General features: G+C 54.4%; 1 protein-coding gene across 1 annotated transcript in view; it reads right to left on the reverse strand.

Moving 5' to 3' along the window:
- Nucleotides 1–6,808, reverse strand: part of LOC141243678 (probable RNA-binding protein 46) — a 32,545-nt gene extending 25,737 nt beyond the window's left edge. The window contains exon 1 of the mRNA XM_073668944.1: nucleotides 6,659–6,808. The gene's annotated coding sequence lies outside the window, so the exon portion shown is untranslated. The remainder of the gene's footprint in view (nucleotides 1–6,658) is intronic.
- Between the last annotated feature and the right edge of the window lie 8,963 nt (nucleotides 6,809–15,771).

The following is a 15,771-nucleotide window of genomic DNA, read 5'->3' on the forward strand; positions in this document are numbered from 1 at the left end:
TTGGCAACCACATAGAGAATGAACGAAGCAGTGGTCGGGAAGGCCGGTCCATTTTGTAAAGTCACAGATAAAAAATTCCCCATTGTGCTGATCGGTGAGGGTTCGGTTGGATCACCAGTGATCAACAAGTTATCACCTACCCATAACTTGTTTTCACCAGATAACCCTTTTAATCACCAAGCTGTATGTAACCCAAAATAATGGCAATAAAAACTATTTAAAAGGGATTGGCCACTACTGTATAACCCTTTCTAAATTGCTAATATACCCCAGGTAAAATAAAAAAACACGTACTTACCTCCAAAAACATTGTTTCAATGATGTCAGCACTGCATATCTTTATCCAATCAGTGGCCACTGATTGGCTGCAGCCTTCACTATTCTGTCAGTCGATGTCCCCTCTGATGGAACAATGAAAAGACGCAGCCAATGAGGGGCTGCTGATTATGTCACATGACTGCCAGGAAACATAGCAGACATTGCTGGGACGATGTGGGTGTTAGAGGTATGTGTGCGTTTTTTTTTTATTGGGGCATTTTAGCAGTTATGAAGTGGATGTCCAGCATTAGCCAACCCCTGTAGCAGGTTAAACCAGCAGCAATCAGAGGAAGATCCGTTTGCTGCTGTTACAGGCAAATGCCAGCTGTATAATACAACCAGCATCTGCCGAGTATGGAGCGGGCACCTGAAGTGTGATGTACATGGACAACACGCTGGGAAGGGGTTATATACACTATATGGTAAAGTGGATGAAGTCGTTCAAAACTACAACTCGCCCTGCAAAACAACAAGCCATCATGTAAACGGAAACACCAAAAACTTATAGAGAAGGGGAGATAAAAAAGGAAAAGGTGAATTGTCTGACGCGAGAGGTTAAATATAACTGTCCTGGAGCATTTTCTATCATAACAGTGTTGTTTTCATGTCTGATTAGGGGCTTGTGGTCAAGACCCATCTATTGCCAACAGCGGAGGCCAGTAATAAAGTGATGTGCTCAACGATGAGGCTTGTCAACTGTAGAGGCCAGCAGTGTTAGGACCTGACTACTGGCCACAGCTCAGGCCGGTAATAGACCGGTGGGCTCATCAGTCTTAGAGACTGGCAGTGTCAGAACCCCACTTATTGGCCACAACAGACGCCAGTAATGGACTGGGAGGCTCGGCGATGAGTACTTGTATCTGTATGGCTCATGGCTGTAGACTGTCAGAGGCCAGTAATGGACTGGTGGGCTCAGCCATTAGTACTGGTATCTGTAAGGCTCATCACCTGTAGAGACGCTCAGGGGTCAGGCCTGGTGGGCTCAGCCATTAGTGCTGGTATCTGTACGGCTCATCACCTGTAGAGACGCTCAGGGGCCAGGAATGATGGGATCAGCCATTAGTACTGGAATCTATACGGCTCATCACCTGTAGAGACGCTCAGGGGCCAGGACTGGACTGGTGGGCTCAGCCATTAGTGCTGGTATCTGTACGGCTCATCACCTATAGAGACGCTCAGGGGCCAGGACTGGTGGGATCAGCCATTAGTGCTGGTATCTGTATGGCTCATCACCTGTAGAGAAGCTCAGGGGCCAGGACTGGTGGGATCAGCCATTAGTACTGGTATTTGTACGGCTCATCACCTGTAGAGACGCTCAGGGGCCAGGACTGGTGGGATCAGCCATTAGTGCTGGTATCTGTATGGCTCATCACCTGTAGAGAAGCTCAGGGGCCAGGACTGGTGGGATCAGCCATTAGTACTGGTATCTGTAAGGCTCATTACCTGTAGAGACGCTCAGGGGCCAGGCCTGGTGGGCTCAGCCAGTAGTACTGGTATTTGTACGGCTCATCACCTGTAGAGACGCTCAGGGGCCAGGACTGGTGGGCTCAGCCATTAGTACTGGTATCTGTACGGCTCATCACCTGTAGAGACGCTCAAGGGCCAGGACTGGTGGGCTGAGCCATTAGTACTGGTATCTGTAAGGCTCATCACCTGTACAGACGCTCGGGGCCCAGGACTGGTAGGATCAGCCATTAGTGCTGGTATCTGTACGGCTCATCACCTGTAGAGACGCTCAGGGGCCAGGCCTGGTGGGCTCAGCCATTAGTACTGGTATCTGAAAGGCTCATCACCTGTAGAGACGCTCAGGGGCCAGGACTGGTGGGCTCAGCCATTAGTACTGGTATCTGTAAGGCTCGTCACCGGTACAGACGCTCGGGGGCCAGGACTGATAGGATCAGCCATTAGTGCTGGTATCTGTACGGCTCATTACCTGTAGAGACGCTCAGGGGCCAGGCCTGGTGGGCTCAGCCATTAGTACTGGTATCTGTAAGGCTCATCACCTGTAGAGATGCTCAGGGGCCAGGACTGGTGGGCTCAGCCATTAGTGCTGGTATCTGTACGACACATCACCTGTAGAGGGGCTCAGGGGCCAGGACTGGTGGGCTCAGCCATTAGTACTGGTCTCTGTAAGGCTCATCACCTGTAGAGACGCTCAGGGGCCAGGACTGGTGGGATCAGCCATTAGTGCTGGTATCTGTAAGGCTCATCACCTGTAGAGACGCTCAGGGGCCAGAACTGGTGGGCTCAGCCATTAGTGCTGGTATCTGTATGGCTCATCACCTGTAGAGACGCTCAGGAGCCAGGACTGGTGGGCTCAGCCATTAGTAATGGTATCCGTACGGCTCATCACCTGTAGAGACGCTAAGGGTCCAGGACTGGTGGGCTCAGCCATTAGTGCTCGTATCTGTACGGCTCATCCCCTGTAGAGACGCTCAGGGGCAAAGACTGGTGGGCTCAGCCATTAGTGCTGGTGTCTGTACGGCTCATCACCTGTAGAGACGCTCAGGGGCCAGGACTGGGGGCTCAGCCATTAGTGATGGTATATGTTGATCACCTGTAGAGACGCTCAGGGGCCAGGACTGGTGGGCTCAGCCATTAGTGCTGGTATCTGTACGGCTCATCACCTGTAGAGACGCTCAGGGGTCAGGAATGGTAGGCTCAGCCATTAGTGCTGGTATCTGTACGGCTCATCACCTGTAGATGCTCAGGGGCCAGGACTGGTGGGCTCAGCCATTAGTGCTGGTATTTGTTCGGCTCATCACCTGTAGAGACGCTCAGGGGTCAGGACTGGTGGGCTCAGCCATTAGTGCTGGTATCTGTAGGGCTCATCACCCGTAGAGACGCTCAGGGGCCAGGACTGGGAGGATCAGCCATTAGTGCTGGTATCTGTACGGCTCATCACCTGTAGAGACGCTCAGGGGCCAGGACAGGTAGGATCAGCCATTAGTGCTGGTATCTGTACGGCTCATCACCTGTAGAGACGCTCAGGGGCCAGGACTGGTGGGCTCAGCCATTAGTACTGGTATCTGTACGGCTCATCACCTGTAGATATGCTCAGGGGCCAGGACTGGAGGGCTCAGCCATTATTGCTGGTACATGTTGATCAGCTGTAGAGGGGCTCAGGAGTCAGGCCTGGTGGGCTCAGCCATTAGTGCAGGTACATGTTGATCAGCTGTAGAGACGCTCAGGGGTCAGGCCTGGTGGGCTCAGCCATTAGTGCTGGTACATGTTGATCAGCTGTAGAGGGGCTCAGGGGCCAGGCCTGGTGGGCTCAGCCATTAGTGCTGGTACATGTTGATCAGCTGTAGAGGGGCTCAGGGGTCAGGACAGGTGGGCTCAGCCATTAGTGCTGGTACATGTTGATCAGCTGTAGAGGGGCTCAGGGGTCAGGACAGGTGGGCTCAGCCATTAGTGCTGGTACATGTTGATCAGCTGTAGAGACGCTCAGGGGTCAGGCCTGGTGGGCTCAGCCATTAGTGCTGGTACATGTTGATCAGCTGTAGAGGGGCTCAGGGGTCAGGTCTGGTGGGCTCAGCCATTAGTGCTGGTACATGTTGATCAGCTGTAGAGAGGCTCAGGGGTCAGGCCTGGTGGGCTCAGCCATTAGTGCTGGTACATGTTGATCAGCGGTAGAGACGCTCAGGGGTCAGGCCTGGTGGGCTCAGCCATTAGTGCTGGTACATGTTGATCAGCTGTAGAGGGGCTCAGGGGTCAGGCCTGGTGGGCTCAGCCATTAGTGCTGGTACATGTTGATCAGCTGTAGAGGGGCTCAGGGGTCAGGTCTGGTGGGCTCAGCCAATAGTGCTGGTACATGTTGATCAGCTGTAGAGGGGCTCAGGGGCCAGGTCTGGTGGGCTCAGCCATTAGTGCTGGTACATGTTGATCAGCTGTAGAGGGGCTCAGGGGTCAGGCCTGGTGGGCTCAGCCATTAGCGCTGGTACATGTTGATCAGCTGTAGAGGGGCTCAGGGGTCAGGTCTGGTGGGCTCAGGCATTAGTGCTGGTATCTGTACGGTTCATCACCTGTAGAGGGGCTCAGGGGCCAGGCCTGGTGGGCTCAGCCATTAGTGCTGGTACATGTTGATCAGCTGTAGAGGGGCTCAGGGGCCAGGTCTGGTGGGCTCAGCCATTAGTGCTGGTACATGTTGATCAGCTGTAGAGGGGCTCAGGGGTCAGGCCTGGTGGGCTCAGCCATTAGCGCTGGTACATGTTGATCAGCTGTAGAGGGGCTCAGGGGTCAGGTCTGGTGGGCTCAGCCATTAGTGCTGGTATCTGTACGGCTCATCACCTGTAGAGGGGCTCAGGGGCCAGGCCTGGTGAGCTCAGCCATTAGCGCTGGTACATGTTGATCAGCTGTAGAGGGGCTCAGGGGCCAGGCCTGGTGGGCTCAGCCATTAGTGCTGGTACATGTTGATCAGCTGTAGAGGGGCTCAGAGGCCAAGTCTGGTGGGCTCAGCCATTAGTGCTGGTACATGCTGATCAGCTGTAGAGGGGCTCAGGGGTCAGGCCTGGTGGGCTCAGCCATTAGCGCTGGTACATGTTGATCAGCTGTAGAGGGGCTCAGGGGTCAGGTCTGGTGGGCTCAGCCATTAGTGCTGGTATCTGTACGGCTCATCAACTGTAGAGGGGCTCAGGGGCCAGGCCTGGTGGGCTCAGCCATTAGTGCTGGTACATGTTGATCAGCTGTAAAGACGCTCAGGAGTCAGACCTGGTGGGCTCAGCCATTAGTGCGGGTACATGTTGATCAGCTGTAGAGGGGCTCAGGGGCCAGGTCTGGTGGGCTCAGCCATTAGTGCTGGTACATGTTGATCAGCTGTAGAGACGCTCAGGGGCCAGGCCTGGTGGGCTCAGCCATTAGTGCTGGTACATGTTGATCACCTGTAGAGGGGGTCAGGGGCCAGGCCTGGTGGGCTCAGCCATTAGTGCTGGTACATGTTGATCAGCTGTAGAGGGGCTCAAGGGTCAGGCCTGGTGGGCTCAGCCATTAGTGCTGGTACATGTTGATCACCTGTAGAGGGGCTCAGGGGCCAGGTCTGGTGGGCTCAGCCATTAGTGCTGGTACATGTTGATCAGCTGTAGAGGGGCTCAGGGGCCAGGCCTGGTGGGCTCAGCCATTAGTGCTGGTACATGTTGATCAGCTGTAGAGGGGCTCAGGGGTCAGGACAGGTGGGCTCAGCCATTAGTGCTGGTACATGTTGATCAGCTGTAGAGACGCTCAGGGGTCAGGCCTGGTGGGCTCAGCCATTAGTGCAGGTACATGTTGATCAGCTGTAGAGGGGCTCAGGGGCCAGGTCTGGTGGGCTCAGCCATTAGTGCTGGTACATGTTGATCAGCTGTAGAGGGGCTCAGGGGTCAGGTCTGGTGGGCTCAGCCATTAGCGCTGGTACATGTTGATCAGCTGTAGAGACACTCAGGGGTCAGGCCTGGTGGGCTCAGCCATTAGCGCTGGTACATGTTGATCAGCTGTAGAGGGGCTCAGGGGTCAGGTCTGGTGGGCTCAGCCATTAGCGCTGGTACATGTTGATCAGCTGTAGAGGGGCTCAGGGGTCAGGTCTGGTGGGCTCAGCCATTAGCGCTGGTACATGTTGATCAGCTGTAGAGGGGCTCAGGGGTCAGGTCTGGTGGGCTCAGCCATTAGTGCTGGTACATGTTGATCAGCTGTAGAGACACTCAGGAGTCAGGCCTGGTGGGCTCAGCCATTAGCGCTGGTACATGTTGATCAGCTGTAGAGGGGCTCAGGGGCCAGGTCTGGTGGGCTCAGCCATTAGCGCTGGTACATGTTGATCAGCTGTAGAGGGGCTCAGGGGCCAGGTCTGGTGGGCTCAGCCATTAGCGCTGGTACATGTTGATCAGCTGTAGAGGGGCTCAGGGGTCAGGTCTGGTGGGCTCAGCCATTAGTGCTGGTACATGTTGATCAGCTGTAGAGGGGCTCAGGAGTCAGGCCTGGTGGGCTCAGCCATTAGCGCTGGTACATGTTGATCAGCTGTAGAGGGGCTCAGGGGTCAGGTCTGGTGGGCTCAGCCATTAGCGCTGGTACATGTTGATCAGCTGTAGAGGGGCTCAGGTCTGGTGGGCTCAGCCATTAGAGCTGGTATATATATATATATATATGGTGGATATCAGCTGTAGAGCCCGGCAGTGGCAGCAGACCTGCTCATCCCTGACAGCTTCCACAGTGCAGTGTCCCCGAGGCTCCACACTGAGGACCAGGCCGGACACAGCTGTCACTGTGGAGCAGACCGGCCATCCTGGGATCAGTAGTTCACACAGTGACTAGCCTATAACTACACAGGACTGTCCGCCATTTTAACCATAAGGGAAATATGATTTCCACTGACCTAGTGTGTGTCTCCGCCTGAGGCTGATAACGGCGCCGGCTCCGCGGACACGGGAGATAATGGCGGGCGCAGGATGACGCGACACTCCGCCCAATAACCGCCAAACCTGCGCTGTGACTCCGCCCACTCGTCGCCAACACCGCAGTCCCAGAAGTCAGCGCGGCAGTATAAGGCTGAGGCGGGAATTTCCACCAATCACAGCGCGGAGCGGCGGTCACGCTGTGCAGCCATCAGCGTCTACGTCATTGCGGCGGGAGCCGCCCACCAGCGCGGAGTCAGGACGCCGCGGCCGCCGCCATGACGTGAGGACGCTGCAGCTAGTCTGAGGAAAGCTGAGGTTCTGTCACTCTGTGTGACCGCAGTTTTCTGACAACCTACCTGCCTGTACAGACTACTTCTGCTAATGGCGTTTTTTGGCAGACAGAAGCGCAGCCCATAGAGGAGCTGCCACCTTGGTGGACTAGGTTTTACTTGGATGCAAATACTTGTTGATGACAATCATTTTTGTAGTTGGGTTTGATGAGCCGCGTCATGTCCTGCAGTGTTTCTGTTTGGGGGTTTCTTTTAGATCACACACTCTGCCCCTCCATAAGATCTTCAGAGACTCCTTTTCTTGGCGATTTCCCCTGTAACTGGCGCTGTCCCCTGTAACTGGCGATTTCCCTGTAACTGGCGATTTCCCTGTAACTGGTGCTGTCCCCTGTAACTGGCGATTTCCCCTGTAACTGGCGATTTCCCTGTAACTGGCAATTTCCCCTGTAACTGGCAATTTCCCCTGTAACTGGCAATTTCCCCTGTAACTGGCGCTGTCCCCTGTAACTGGCGCTGTCCCCTGTAACTGGCGCTGTCCCCTGTAACTGGCGCTGTCCCCTGTAACTGGCGATTTCCCCTGTAACTGGTGATTTCCCCTGTAACTGGCGATTCCCCTGTAACTGGCGATTTCCCCTGTAACTGGCGATTTCCCCTGTAACTGGCGATTTCCCCTGTAACTGGCGATTTCCCCTGTAACTGGCGATTCCCTGTAACTGGAGATTTTCCCTGTAACTGGCGATTTCCCCTGTAACTGGCGATTTCCCTGTAACTGGCGATTTCCCCTGTAACTGGCGCTGTCCCCTGTAACTGGCGCTGTCCCCTGTAACTGGCGCTGTCCCCTGTAACTGGCGATTTCCCCTGTAACTGGCGCTGTCCCCTGTAACTGGCGATTCCCCTGTAACTAGCGATTTCCCTGTAACTGGCGCTGTCCCCTGTAACTGGCGATTCCCCTGTAACTGGCGATTTCCCCTGTAACTGGCGATTTCCCCTGTAACTGGCGATTTCCCCTGTAACTGGCGATTTCCCTGTAACTGGCGAATTTCCCCTGTAACTGGCGAATTTCCCCTGTAACTGGCGAATTTCCCCTGTAACTGGCGAATTTCCCCTGTAACTGGCGATTTCCCCTGTAACTGGCGCTGTCCCCTGTAACTGGCGATTCCCCTGTAACTGGCGATTTCCCCTGTAACTGGCGATTTCCCTGTAACTGGCGCTGTCCCCTGTAACTGGCGCTGTCCCCTGTAACTGGCGATTTCCCCTGTAACTGGCGATTTCCCCTGTAACTGGCGATTTCCCCTGTAACTGGCGATTTCCCTGTAACTGGCGAATTTCCCCTGTAACTGGCGAATTTCCCCTGTAACTGGCGATTTTCCCTGTAACTGGCGCTGTTCTGTGAGCCCAGCTACAGGGACATTCCAGCCTCATGCTGCTCAGCAGAGCTGGGAGTCTCCCAGGCTGATCATTGGCTCCTGAGGAGGATTTGTACTCAGTGCTTGTTCAGTGCTGTGTACAGGGCGATCAGGAGACAACTATAATGAATCTGATCTGTCGTCTCTATGCGGCAGCGAGCTCTGCACAATCTTCTGCAGGCGGATACCCTGCATTGGTGTCAGTGCAAAGTAAAGTGTGGATGTTATAGTCCAGAGCATAGCCCAAAAAAAATACAGCACGACAACATCACATGACATTTACATATTTATTATACAAGATAAAACCGCACACAGTTCATATAATAAAAAGGTCTATAGTGGAAGATCCAAACAATAAGCAGCAAACAGGAAGTAAGGCTATGTGCCCACGATGTAGAAATGATCCGGATTTTTTCCTGAGCATTTCTGCATCTCCCTGGCAGAAAAAAAACACATGCGGATTGTACATGCGGATCATACATGCAGATTGTACATGCGGATTGTACATGAGGATTGTACGTGCGGATTGTACGTACGGATTGTACATGGGGATTGTGCATGTGGATTGTACGTACGGATTGTACATGCAGATTGTATGTGCGGATTGTACATGCGGATTGTGCATGTGGATTGTACGTGCGGCTACTACATGCAGATTGTACGTGCGGATTGTACGTGCGGATTGTGCATGCGGATTGTACGTGCGGATTGTACGTGCGGATTGTGCATGCGGATTGTGCATGCGGATTGTGCATGGGGATTGTGCATGCGGATTGTGCATGCGGATTGTACAAGTGGATTGTACATGCGGATTGTGCATGCGGATTGTACATGCGGATTGTACATGCGGATTGTTCGTGCGGATTGTACGTGCGGATTGTACGTGCAGATTGTACGTGCAGATTGTACGTGCGGATTGTGCGTGCGGATTGTACGTGCGGATTGTGCGTGCGGATTGTACATGCGGATTGTGCATGCGGATTGTGCATGCGGATTGTGCATGCGGATTGTGCGTGCGGATTGTGCGTGCAGATTGTACATGCGGATTGTGCGTGCGGATTGTGCGTGCAGATTGTGCGTGCGGATTGTACATGCGGATTGTGCATGCGGATTGTGCATGCGGATTGTACATGCAGATTGTACGTGCAGATTGTGCGTGCGGATTGTACGTGCGGATTGTACATGCGGATTGTACATGTGGATTGTACATGCGGATTGTACATGCGGATTGTACATGTGGATTGTGCGTGCGGATTGTACATGCGGATTGTGCGTGCGGATTGTACATGCGGATTGTGCGTGCGGAATGTACATGTGGATTGTGCATGCGGATTGTACATGTGGATTGTGCATGCGGATTGTACGTGCAGATTGTACATGCGTTTTCCTGCCAGGGACATGCGGATGTGACGCGATCTTCACATGCATCTCCGCATGCGGGTTATCAAGCGATTTTAGTGTGTCACCCCAGGCCTCGATGCCACAAACATCAAAGGCTGTGTCTGAGAGCAGGAGGGAGGTTCCCTGGTCAGGGACCATTAGCATGCAGCACCTCCTGTCCCAGGCCAGTAGGGGGAGCAGGCTGCCCCTATAAAAGCTGGAACTGAGGGCAGGGTTAGAGAGACCAGGACCCACTTCTGAAGCATCCAGAAGGGTTCCCAGAGGAGAGGGACAGGTCAGCAGCAGCTGAGGAGTCCGCGAGGCAGAGGAGGAACAGCAAGCCAGGGACAGAGGCGACGAGAGCCGGTCCTGGCTGAGAGAGAACTACACAACCGGACACAGGGGTCCGAGGCTGTCAGGGTTGCAAGCCCAGCATCAGATAACCAACCCGCAAGGGATTTCAGGTCCCTTGGCCTAAGAAGCCTGGAGGTTCCGCCACACAGAGGGATCAGTACAGCACGGAGAAGCAACAGGTACCTAAGGCCCGAGTCGCAAGCCATACAGGCGTAGTACACGGCCAGCTCAGGGACGTGGGCTATCACACCACGAAAAGGGGGATAGTCAGCAAGGGCAGAGAGAGAACGGTAGGCCTACCCACTCACCCTGACCAGTGGGGCTCGCCCGAATGCTCTCAGACACCCAGGCCCATTCCTACCCGGTACTCCTGTTGGGGTCATTAGTACTAACTACAATAAAGATCCTGGACTGTTTGAAGCAGACTCTGAACCCTTATTATTGCGGCCTGCACCATCACCCCCAGCATCCTATTACACTGCCCTGAGGCTACACTCTTCCCGTGGGGAGTTATCCTATCCCTGTGCTGCATACCAACATCAGCCTCAGCGGTCTGCCTAGCAGCGGCGGTCATCCCTGACCGCAATCCACGGGTGGCGTAGTCGGACATTCAAAACCCTACAAATAGACTGCCACAGCATTTGGTCTGACCACCCTGAGCCACGGGATCGGGTTGCCACTACTACTCCCAACATTGCACTGAAGCCCGGTTTCGGGTGCCCCACGGCCCAGGGGGCGAGTCAGCTTTGGCGTAGTCGGCAGGATTGTGACCTACCCGCCACAAACGGGTATTGCGTGCCTGAAAAAGACTTCACACCTGAGTGAAGTTTCCCGCCGTTCGGAGCCGTTTCCCGCCATCTGCAGTCGTTTCCCGCCATCTTGAGCCGTTTTCCCGCCATCTTCGGGACGCCGCGCGGGAAGAGGGGCGTGGACGTCCAAACCGCGCGAGACCTGAAGCCCCGCCCTACGCACCTGTGACGTCCTCAATTCTCGAAAGAGCCCTTTTAGTTTTGAGCTTACCCTGGGTGATGGGGGACTCGGTGTCGGGTCCTGTGATGAAGAGATGGGATGTAGCCGTGGCCCGGACCCGACCCGTGCTCAGGGCCGTCACATGAAAAGGAAGATGTTGTGGGCTATCCGGGTTGAGTGGCTTTATTTTAACGACTACGTCACCTGTGGTGCCTGGTGAAAGGTCACCAGCGCCGCTGCAGTCCGCCGAGGCCCGGTGTCATGGCGGCCAAAGTTCTCACTGCTCCCCACAGGCGGAGCAAGGCCTCAGGGCAGGCAGGCAGGATGGAGGGGGTAGTAGTGCGAGGAGTACGGGCACCGTGTCGCATGGTATGGCGCGTAATGAACAGTCCGGAGGTCATAGGGGTGAACTTCCAAGGCTTTACTCACTTAGAGATGATAGCGGAAAGGCGACTCCCTGCTCCCCGCGGAGTCCTGCGGCCACCAGGGACGGGGGTCCGACTACCTCCGAGAAAGTCCAGTGTTCGGTAGCGACCCTACACCAGAGTGTTCCTGCACAACAAACTTCACCCTTTCCCGTCTGTGCGTGTGTGGATAGGCCGGGTCTCCCTCTGAGCTCCTCTCAGGACTAGGGCACGGGTGGCAATTCCTCTCCATCCGATGCCCGGTGGGATCCTCAGGGCCTAACCGGGCTTTCCCGTCCAGGACATGGAGTACAAGGTCGGGTGTCGGGGGCCGGTACCCCTCTTGCAGCCAGAATCCCTCTGAATAGATCAGGTAGGCGAGGACAGGTGGCATACTCCGCTCCGTTTGCATCCTCCCTGGGACCCATTTGCTGGGGAGCCACACTCTAAAGCTCCCTGGCCTTCTTGATCCTGGTCCTTGGCCGGGTTGAGACATTCCTTGTCTGCAACCTACCTCTCGTCCCAAGGCCAGGGTACGAGGGCTGTGTCCCTTGCCGGCGCAGGCCCACACAAGACCTGCGCTCCCGGAGGGAAGTCACATTAACACACAGTAGTTTGACAGCACAGTACGACCACTAGAACCGTGGACTTTGGACGGAAGGACCAAGATCAAAGATGGCTTTTAATTAAATATGAAATTTAAGGTGTAACTAACTTGTAAGTCCTCCACCCACACCCACTAGCTGGTTCCTACCACTCTGTGTTCCCCAGTCTCCGTGTAACCAGGGGAGCAGCACCTAGTGCATACTAGCTCCCTCTGGTGGAGAAATGTGGTGTTGGATGGAAGGCTGGGTCACGACTATCACACTGGCCTTACCTCAGAGGAGAAACACCACACTCCATTAAAGAAGTGCAGCATTCCTGTGGCGGTCGAACCCTCAGGGGCGCCACATTCCCCCCTGGTAAAACACAGCACGTCCGCGGGCTGCAAAAGAAGTAACACCCAGGAAATTTTCTTTTTATAATAACAAAACTATCTTCCCTTTATGGGAGGCACATTTCTTAAACGTTGCATAACAAGGTATATAATATAAAAGTATAAAATTATAAAAGTGCTAGCATTTTCCAGAGACATTAGTGTAAACAGACAGGTTAAGGTGCCAAGACGCAGAGTCAGTTCAGAAGTGCGACGGTCTTGAGGTAGAAAATATCCGCGGTTTTTGTATAAAACCAATATGGAGCACCTAAAAAGATGCAAACTATATACATGGGGAAAGAGTCTGTCTGCTGCCAGTCCGCAGGGACACGTGTCTTTAGAAAAAACGGGTTAGAAATCAGGCATAATAGAAAAGGTCAACTTTTCAAACTTGTAAACAAAACAGAAACGGCCAGGGGCTGCTTTAAACTTCAGGCTGCCTTCTTGGAAAGTGCTCATTCCTCCCGACGGAGGCTAGCCGATCGCCTGAGGCTGAGCGCGGGGTGGCATCGCTCCAAGATACTTTGTGTACGTCCAGGGCGTATCACCCACGCTCCCCCTGGTGGTGAGTGAAAGTCACTGTGTCATCCGGGAAGAGGTTCCGACCGGGGTGTCCCTTCCTGAGACGCGGCTCAACGTCTCGCCGGCTGTCAGTATTCCGGTTTTTCTAGGTAGCCTTGTGAATGATTTTGCCCTTTGTTAAGATGGAGTTTGCTGTTTTTGTATGCCCTACTTCCTGTTCGTTTGTTTAAAACCCGGCTCAGGTGCTGGCTTCCTTGCTGGAGTATTCTGTTTCTGTTTCCCTTGAACCCAGCTGCCTTGTCCTTCTATTACCTCCCAGATCTTTTGTGTATTTACCGGGAGGGTGCATAACCAGGTTTATCTTCAGGTGTCTCTCAGCAGCAGTGAGCTTCTACCATGGCTCTGGACATTCTCTGCATATGTAAGCTACACTCACTGTGTTATCATTAACCTGTTGACTTTGGAATTTAACCCTTGGTTCTCTCTACCTGGTAAGAACCTTGTTTCTGAACTGTGTGTTGCTGTTTAACCCTTCGTTCACTCCCTTCGGTGAGGGCTGTTGGAACTATTACTGGAATAATACTTAAATGTGAACTTGTTTCTGGACTACACCGAATTTATGCCGCAACTGGGATTTACTTGTGAACTTGTTCCTGGACTTCCCAGTGTCTACTGCATACCTGGATCTGACTCTTACTATACCAGCAGTGTTTGAATCAAGCCACGTTACCAGTGTGTCGGACTTACCTTGTGATCACATTTGTGTGAGGACTCCGTCGTAAGAACCTTGCCAACTTTGCTATTTAGGTTTCAAGGACTTATATCTCTGGACTTGTTTCATTGCATGTCACTACGGGCTATTTGTATATTGTTTTTGGGTGTTATTGCTGTTGCACAAATACAATATTTGCATTAAAAGAAACCCGTCTCTGCTTGTTCATTGCCCCACGCTATCAGAATCCTCGAGTTCCTACAATAGTATTACACCGGCTGACGAACACATCGTCCTGGAACTGGAGACACTGGATGAATCCCCACCCCGCCTCGTGATCAAATCGGACGACTTGGCCTTCGTACCGGGGACTGGAACGGGTGGCCTCCTCTTGACGCGCCCGAGTTTTTGCAGCAATGGTTCGGGCCTCGAGGCGCTCGCAGCGCTGCTCCCGCCGACGCTGCTCCCATGCAAGCTGGAATATTTGGTCGCTGCACCACTGGCTCCTCCTCCGCGCTTCAGCCCGGGTCTCCCGAGGGAAGCCCATTAGGTCGCCTCCCTGTTTTTCCCAGGCCCACTCCTCAGCTTCGGGCCAGGTTACTGCCGGTGCAGGTAGCGGGGTTAGAACGGGTTGCTGCGAGTCCTCTGTAGACGCGGACCAGTCCGGGTTGGAGCCGGTAGTTTCCTCTGCAGCTTCAGGCACCTCCGTATCAGGGTTTGGGCGGCATCGCAGGTCCCCACGGCTGCCGATTGCAGCTCTGGAGCCAACGCTTGCTCCCAGGTGACAGCGTGGGGAATCAGGTACTCCGACATGAGGTCCAAGATAGTCACGGTAGGCTCTGCAGCCGGGGCAGGGGTTGCACACTCACCCGCTGCTGGGCCGCCCTCGACCTCTGTCACCGAGTCGAATTGTCCTGGGACCTCTACTCCTTGGCGGCGGTCCCGGATACGCAGCAGCATCTCCTCCCGCCATGCAGCCGTCGCCGCCTCCTGGGCCTCTCTCTGCCTTCTTAGGTGTTCCGGAGCTTCCTGCTGGAGAAATGCAATATCTCCCGGGGTCAATACGTTGCCACCTTGCTCTCTGCCGGGTGAAGGGCCTGAACCGGGTTCAGTAGACGTTTGGTCTTGCTCCCAGAGGCATCCATGTCTGCCTCTGTTGACTGCCAAGGTCTGACTTCAATGGCCGCACCTTGTTGCTTTTCTTCTTCCTCCTCTTTCGGGACGGTTCCTGGGCGGTATGCTGACAGGCCCGCTTTCGTTCAGCCCATCCAGTTTGACGGGCATTACCCCGCAGACAGTCTCTGATGGAAGGGGCAGTCCACATTTTTGGCGCCAAGCGGGAGCCCAGCCCACGATGGGAGGTGTTCAAAGCCAGTCTTTTCACAGCATTATGGCGCCTGTTCTTCTTGGGCGGGCGCCATTTTAAGTGTAAAACAACAGTTCCAGGTGTAAGGCACACAGTACCCGATAGCAATGGGCACTTCTTCCTTTGCTGCGGGCACGCGATCCTGCCGACTACGCCAGGTTGTGACGTCCTCAATTCTCGAAAGAACCCTTTTAGTTTTGAGTTTACCCTGGGTGATGGGGGACTCGGTGTCGGGTCCTGTGACGAAGAGATGGGATGTAGCCGTGGCCCGGACCCGACCCGTGCTCAGGGCCGTCACATGAAAAGGAAGATGTTGTGGGCTCGTCCGGGTTGAGTGGCTTTATTTTAACGACTACGCCACCTGTGGTGCCTGGTGAAAGGTCACCAGCGCCGCTGCAGTCCGCCGAGGCCCGGTGTCATGGCGGCCAAAGTTCTCACTGCTCCCCACAGGCGGAGCAAGGCCTCAGGGCAGGCAGGCAGGATGGAGGGGGTAGTAGTGCAAGGAGTACGGGCACCGCGTCACATGGTATGGCGCGCAATGAACAGTCCGGAGGCCATAGGGGTGAACTTCCAAGGCTTTACTCACTTAGAGATGATAGCGGGAAGGCGACTCCCTGCTCCCCGCGGAGTCCTGCAGCCACCAGGGACGGGGGTCCGACTACCTCCGAGAAAGTCCAGTGTTCGGTAGCGACCCTACACCAGGGGGTTCCTG

This window comes from Phyllobates terribilis, unplaced genomic scaffold (assembly GCF_046119375.1).
Source record: "Phyllobates terribilis strain yellow unplaced genomic scaffold, ASM4611937v1 Scaffold_2__4_contigs__length_985480577, whole genome shotgun sequence".
Lineage (NCBI taxonomy): Eukaryota > Metazoa > Chordata > Amphibia > Anura > Dendrobatidae > Phyllobates > Phyllobates terribilis.